Raw genomic sequence first — 7,976 nt, forward strand, 5'->3', positions numbered from 1 at the left:
AGAAACATTTCATCTTGATATAGTCCCACTTGTTCATTTTTGTTTTTGTTTCCCTTGCCTGGGGTGATAAGTTCATGAAGAACTCACTCATGTTTATGTCCAAGAGATTTTTTCCTATGTTTCTTTTCTAAGAGTTTTATGGTTTCATGACTTACATTCATGTCTTTGATCCATTTTGAATTTACTTTTGTGTTTGGGGTTAGACATCCAGTTTCATTCTCTTACATGTAGCTGTCCAGTTTTGCCAGCACCATCTGTTGAAGAGACTGTCATTTCCCCATTGTAAGTCCATGGCTCCTTTATCATATATTAATTAACCATATATGCTTGTTTTAATGTCTGGAGTCTTTTTCTGTTCCACTGGTCTGTGGCTCTCTTCCTGTGCCAGTAACAAATTGTCTTGATTACTGTGGCTTTGTAGGAGAGCTTGAAGTTGGGGAGGGAGATCCCTCCCGCTTTATTCTTCTTTCTCAGGATTGCATGGCTATTCAGAGTTTTGGTCGTTCCATATGAATTTTTGAACTCTTTGGTCCATTTCTTTGAAGAATGCTGTTGGTAACTGATAGTGATTGCATTGAATCTGTATATTGATTTAGGCAGGATGGCCATTTTGATGATATTAAATCTTCCTAGACAAGAGCATGGGATGAGTTTCCATTTGTTAGTGTCTTTTAAAATTTCTCTTAAGAGTGTTATAGCTTTCAGGGTATAGGTCTTTAAGTACCTTGGTTAGGTTTATTGCTAGATATTTAATTCTTTTTGATGCAATTGTGAGTGAAAGTGTTTTCCTGATTTCTCTTTCTATTAGTTCATTGTTAGTGTACAGGAAAGTCACAGATTTCTGTGTGTGAATTTTGTATCCTGCAACCTTATTGTATTCTGATATCAGTTCTAGTAGTTTTGGATTGGAGTCTTTAGGGTTTTTTATGTACAATATCATGTCATCTGCAAATAGTGACAGTTTAACTTATTCTTTAACAATTTGGATTCATTGCATTTCTTTGCTTCTCTAAGTGATGGCTAGGACCTCCAGTACTATGTTGAATAACAGTGGGGAGAGTGGGCATCCCTGTCTTGTACCCGATGTCAGAGGAAAATCTCTCAGCTTCTCGCTGTTCAGTACGATGCTGTCTGTGGGTTTATAATATATGGCCCTTATTATGTTGAGGTACTTGCCTTCTATGCCCATTTTGTTGAGAGTATTTTTCAAAAATGGATGTTGAATTTTGTCGAATGCTTTTTCAGAATATATGGAGATGAAATATCTTTTTTGTCCTTATTTTTTAATGTGGTGGGTGATGTTGATGGATTTTTTAATGTTGTACCATCCTTGCATCCCTGGGATGAATTCCACTTGGTATTCGTATATGATCTTTTACCTCGGATTTTTTCAGACATACAGAGAATATATAAAAGCCATTCTCCTTAAAGTTTTCCAAAAAATAGAAGAGAAGGGAATACTCCCAAACTCCCTCTATGATGCCAACATCACCCTAATACCAAAACCAGGCAAAGACCTCAGCAAAAAAGAAAATTACGGACCAATATCCCTGATGAACGTAGATGCAAAAATACACAACAAAATAACTAGCGAACCGAATTCAAAAATACATCAGAAAGATCATACACCGTGTATACCAGTTTTAATGAAGAGTGATTTCATGCATTTGAAGATTATATGGTAACTACTGACCATTTTCTAGTTAAAAGGCATAGGATGGTAACTAACAAAATCTCTGGAATAGAATCATGTTGAAAGAATATAAGCAAATAAATACATATCATGTGAGATGGTGAGTGTTGGTAAAGAAAAAGAGTATAAAATGTAGTGGATTGTGTGTTGCTTTTCACTGAGAGTTCAGGAAGACCTGCAAAGAAGGTGACATTTGAATAGAGACCTGAAGATTCATGGGGACACATGCAGTTATCTGGGGAAGTGTGCCCTGCAGAGAAAGAGCCAGTGCAAAGGCATGAGGAAGATATTTTCGATATATATGCAAGACTCAAAATGGACACAGTGTTAGGAGAAGAAGGAGCAAGAGGGAGAATGAGAGGCCATAGTGCCAGAAGCTGCTGAGGAATGAGGTGGGTTCCCTGCCACTGAATCTTCAAGACACAAGCAATCCATTGTCTATTTGTTCTTGAACTTCATTAATTTTGCTTTCAAGCAACCTTTGAGTAGAATGGATCCCCTTCTTATTTATGTGTACTGATTAATGTTCTTTCATCTTTCTTTTATGGATCACTTGTAGGAATAAATGAGCTCAGCTACTCCTGCTTGGAGAACTGCTTGTTCCCCACAAAGCAGACACACACTCAGTGCACTACGACTCCCTGGGGCCATTTCCTTACCAAGATCTTCTCACCGCAGACATGTTATTTAGGAAAGGAATATTACTGTTCAAGCTGTTACATCAGGTGACCTATACCTAAAGAATACAGAAATAGCACCCAATTCCAGTGGTGGAGTATCCATGGTATATGAACATGGGGCTCCCTTGTAATATGACTATTCTGCATTTAATGAAACATTGAATATGATGGGGAAAAGGATTAAGTGACTCAGCTGGTCCCTGAGAGTTTGTGAAAAGTAATAGAGCAACTTTGGCCTTGGCAGCATACCAAATACACTTATATCCCTATAATGTCCAGAATAACTAATAACACAGCAAAAGACAATTTATCCTAAAGAAAAATGAGTCATTTATTTATGGTCAAGACAAATTACAGACTGAATATCCCTTTAGAAAAAGTTAAGCACATGGAAGGAACCCAACATTTACACTAGCAAACATACAACATATGATTGTAAGGGATTTTAAAAGATGAAATGGTGAAATACACTGAAATGATAGTAAATAAGAGATTTTGAAATCAGAAAACCAACTATTGCATCTATGATCCTACCACATGTTAGCTGTTTGAATGTGGAGAGCCTTTTAAACTATTTGCCAGGATAATATCCTCACCGAGTAAGTGGGTAGCAGTATCCATCCTCCTAAAGTGGTGGACAGCTTTATTCAGTATACTTTCAAAGGAAAACATACAGTTCCTTCCTGTTAGTTCAAAGCACATTAGTTCTTACCTACCACTGGTGATGAGAAAAGGGTGATTTTTTTCTTCTATCTCCCCAGTGCCTTCATTTATTTACCATCTGTCTGTCCTTTCTTCACAGCCTGATTTGAATTCCATGTTGCTTCTCTCATCTATCTCAGGCTGGTACTCTTCTAGCTAATATTTATATCAACTCAGACAGATATTTCTGTGTTCTGAGGGTAATCACCACCTTCCCTGATTTAAGCTGCCCCATCGAAAGTCTCCCTAGTAGAGAATGAAGCCCAAATTCTGTACCTTACAACATTAGGCTACACATCTGTGAAACTTCTGGGAGCTTCACCCTCACACTGTCCTGTGTCTGCACTCATTGACCTCCCAAACACTGAACTTGACTTTCTTTCACCTGATGCTGCAACCTCAATGTTATCTCTGTATGCCTGCTTCCCCCTGCCTGGAGCCTTGCCCACAGGTCTCTTTGGATGTTTCCACAACTTCCCCATCTTTGAATCTCCATTGCCTTTTACAGACTGCCTGTATCCTTTCTCCCCTTTACATTCCCGAGAAAAAGGACACTTCCTCACATAATGAGTTTAGATGTAGGGGCTATCATTTTGTGATTTTGTTTAATTCCAAATTTTTTCCTCCTAAACTGTAATTGAATTGAGGCATGTATCACTGTTATATATTCTTACCAACCCCGCCATTAACAGTGTTGATAGAGTTACTTAGGAAAAGTAGCTGAATCAATTATATGAATGAAGGAATGAGGGAATATTTTCTTATAGAATATAGAATATGCCAGTGATGAAAGTAAAGGTGCATAGAAATATGAACATGGGTATGGAGTACATGCAAGAGGAATGTACCCATTGGGGTGTCAGACTATAGGTTGTAAAAATTAAGTAAAATAGAATAAAAAAGGCACAAAATAAAATACCAGGGTGCATCATATATCATAAGGATACCTACCAGGTCATTTAATACTTCTCTGTGTTCATTTGCACACTTGTGTGTGTGTGCATGCATGTATTTGTATTTCTTGGTTTGTGTGAGTGCAAGCAAAGTTTGTTGCAATGGGAAATGTCTGTTTTACTCTGGAAACAGTAAAAAAAGTCTGGAATCTACTGTAGTAAATGTAAGATTACAACGATTAACTCTTGCCTATTGAGGGAAAAGCGATATGAATGACAAGCCCAATCAGAGCCAGGGTCAGAGAGAACAGCAGTCAGGTTCTCTGTGGGTTCTTCTGTGACCCCTGACTCAAGGGACTATAATCTGACTGCTCCACTCACCTTATTATGATGTTAATGTCAGCCCCTGTTCTAACTGTGATTCCTGTTTATTGACCACACTTTTTTCAATGTGGCCCAACAGCAGATGTATTGGTGCTCCTCTCATTTTCTTTGAGGCATTGTTTCCTATGTTGTTTTGGGTTTGGGAATTTTATGTCATTTATAACATCCAATAGGTACACTCTAGCCATCATTCTGTTCTCCTCTAAAATGCAAAGCCCCTCCCCCCATATTTTATAGAAAATCCTGAACCTACATTCACAATTTATAATCTTTCTTCATATGATTTATCCCTGAGGAAATGATGTCAAACAATTATTTGGCTGTACTAGGATGTCTCCAATATCATAACATCCAGATGTGCAGGACCTCATGTTTCAGGTCATTGTTTATGGATTTCATGATTATGAATATTTGTATAGGGGAAAAGTATGGAAATGAGAATTCAAAAAGAAAAAGAATGGCAGTTAATGTAAACAAGGTTAAGAACAATGAACTTCAATAACTATATTCAATGAAATTGAATAGAAAGTTAGACAAGCTTCTGAAGAAAAAGATATAAAATAACAATAATTTAATCACACCATCATGGGACTCTCGTTATAGGTTAAATTGGCCAAGACTTGGAAATGAAAAATATAAAAAGTGCTCTTTTTAGAAAGCAGTGGAGGAAGCAGCATCTAAACTTCCAACTTCTACCTGTAGAAAAGTAAATGAAATAAAATATGTTTATGTAAAGAAAGATATTATTAGTTGAATATAAAGAATGTCTTCCACAAAGGAGTCATGATTATTGTTCTAAAAATATCTCTTACTACAAAATGCAAAGGGTAGAAATAAGGAAAACAGATGTACAATAACACATTATATATAAAGGTGATTTTTCAAAATGTTCAATAGAAATTTCTGTGTTAAAACACAATTGTAGAGTGGACCCAGTAAGACCCACTAATTGAAATATCACACAAAATTTTCATGCATCTTCCCCAATACATCTATGTAAGTAAAATAATTAAATGCTTAACAACAACATTAATGAAAAAACCTCCAATCTTTGCTCAAAAGTATGCAATCATAATAAAAACAGAATTGAAGAATTTGCAGTCAATCACCATAGACAAAGTGAAAGGCAAACAAACCCCAAAATAAATGTAGTAGCAAAAGTAATTAAATTGTCACAAAATGGAACATTTTGATATTCCTTTTTAGACTTATTACATAAATTTTAAGTGAATATCCAAAGTTAAAAAGTAATACTGTGAAATGTAAGTGTCGAAACTGCTGTTGAAAAGTATTATCTATATCCATTAGACTGGATCTTTTTAATGAATTCAACGAATGCTCAGATATGCCATTAATTTTTTTAAATGTCCTCACCTCACTGCACACTCTTCCAGACCTAACACTCCATTTTCCTACTTATAATTGCCTGGAAAGTTCTTGGATATTTTCTCATTTCACTGAGATCACTTCATGCTTCCTACTCATTCTACATTGTTATACAACTGGAATTCTCTGCACTTTACTTAATTCTCTACAATGACCCTTATGTTGTTGAGCCCAATGGGCCCCTCTCTATTTAACATATTAGATAAATTCATTATAAATTAGCCAGTTAACCAAGCAGAAAAGAAAACCTTGGCGATCTTTAATCTCTGGCTAGTATAGTAATTTTTACAGCAGTAATCGAAATGTAACACAGATATTTATCCTATGTTTTTTAGAGGAAACTGAATTTTAGTCTCTGAATTAATTATTTTAGCTTCTATTAAGTACATTTTGGGCAGTTTCTTAGGAAAACAGAATGGAGGTTCCTCAGAAAATAAAAATTAGGAGTGTCATATGACCCAGTAATTCAACTCATAGGAATTTACCCAAAGAATACAAGACATCTGATTTGTAAAGATACAGGCACTCCTATGTTTACTGTCATATTTTTTTATGATATACATGATATGGAAGCATATAAAAGTATCCATCAGTAGATAATGCATAAAGAATATATGGTATACATATACAGTGAAATATGATTTAGCCATAAAAATTAAATCCTGCTATTTACAACAACATGGATGGACCTAGAGGGTATTATGTTAAGTAAAATATGCCAGGCACAGAAAGACAAATGCCATATGATTTCACTCACTCGTGGAATCTAAAAACAAAACAAAATCAAAATAACGAAATAGCAATATACTCATTGATGCTGAGAAGTGACTGATTGTTACTATGGCAGAGGGTTTGGGGTGAGTGGTGAAATGGGTGAAGGGGATAAAGAGGCACAAAATCACAATCATATGAATTAGTCACCGGGGTAGATGCACAACATTGAGAATATGATCAACAGGTCTGTGACTTCTTTCTATGTTCACAGTAAATAGTACTTTGTGTGGAGATTTAATACTGTATATAACTTTAAAAACTGTGTTCTGTATATTTGAAACCAATATAATATTGCACACCAAGTATACTTCAATAAGAATTTAAAAAACAATGACTGGGTTGGAGGAATTAACATTGTTAAAATGTTCATAATAACCAAAGTGATTGACAGATGCAGTGCACTCCCCATAAAAATGCAAGCATCATTTTTAAAAAGAAAAAGAACATATATTCCTAAAAATTGTACAGAACCGCAAGTATCCAGAATAGCCAAAACAATCTTGAAAAAGAGAAGGCAAGGAGGAGTCATTATGCTCCCTGATTGCAAACTGTATTTCAAAACTATGGCAACCAAAACAATATGATATTGGCATAAGAAAATACATGAATCAACTGAAGAGAAGAGAGAACCCAGAAATAAAATGACACATATATGGTTAATTAAGTTTGACAAATGTGGCAAGAATATATAGCATGGAAGTGGTAATCTGTTTAGTCAATGGCATTCGGAAACATGGATCATCATATGCAAAAGCATGAAATTGGACCGTTATATGACACACAAAAATTATCTCAAAATGGGGCAAATCCTACCATTTGCAGCAACATCGATGGAGCTGGAGGGTATTATGCTCAGTGAAATAAGCCAAGCAGAGAAAGAGAAATACCAAATGATTTCACTCATCTATGGAGTATAAGAACAAAGGAAAAACTGATGGAACAAAACAGCAGTGGAATCACAGAACTCAAGACTGGACTGACAGGTACCAAAGGGAAAGGGACTGGGGAGGATGGGTGGGAAGGGAGGGATAAGGGGGGGAGAAGTAGGGGGGTATTAAGATCAACATGCACAGGGGGGTGGGAGAAAGGGGAGGGCTGTACAACACAGAGAAGGCAAGTAGGGATTCTACAGCATTTTGCTATGCTGATGGACAGTGACTGTAAAGGGGTTTATAGCGGGGACCTGGTATAGGGGAGAGCCTAGTAAACATAATATTCTTCATGTAAGTGTAGATTAAAGATAACAAAATAAATAGAAAGAAAGAAAAGGGGGATTACTCCGTGATAGGATAAAACTAATTGTAAATCAATGAATAATGCATGCTTTAAATATCCTTAATTTTGATCATAAAGGTTGTCAGATGATCGGATATGGAGGTACAGTTTTCTGATAATATTCCTTTCTCTTAAAAAAAAAAAGCAGTTCCTGTGTGGTGACTTCCAATGAGTTCTACACAATGGTAT

The sequence above is a fragment of the Manis pentadactyla genome, chromosome Y (assembly GCF_030020395.1).
Source record: "Manis pentadactyla isolate mManPen7 chromosome Y, mManPen7.hap1, whole genome shotgun sequence".
NCBI lineage: Eukaryota > Metazoa > Chordata > Mammalia > Pholidota > Manidae > Manis > Manis pentadactyla.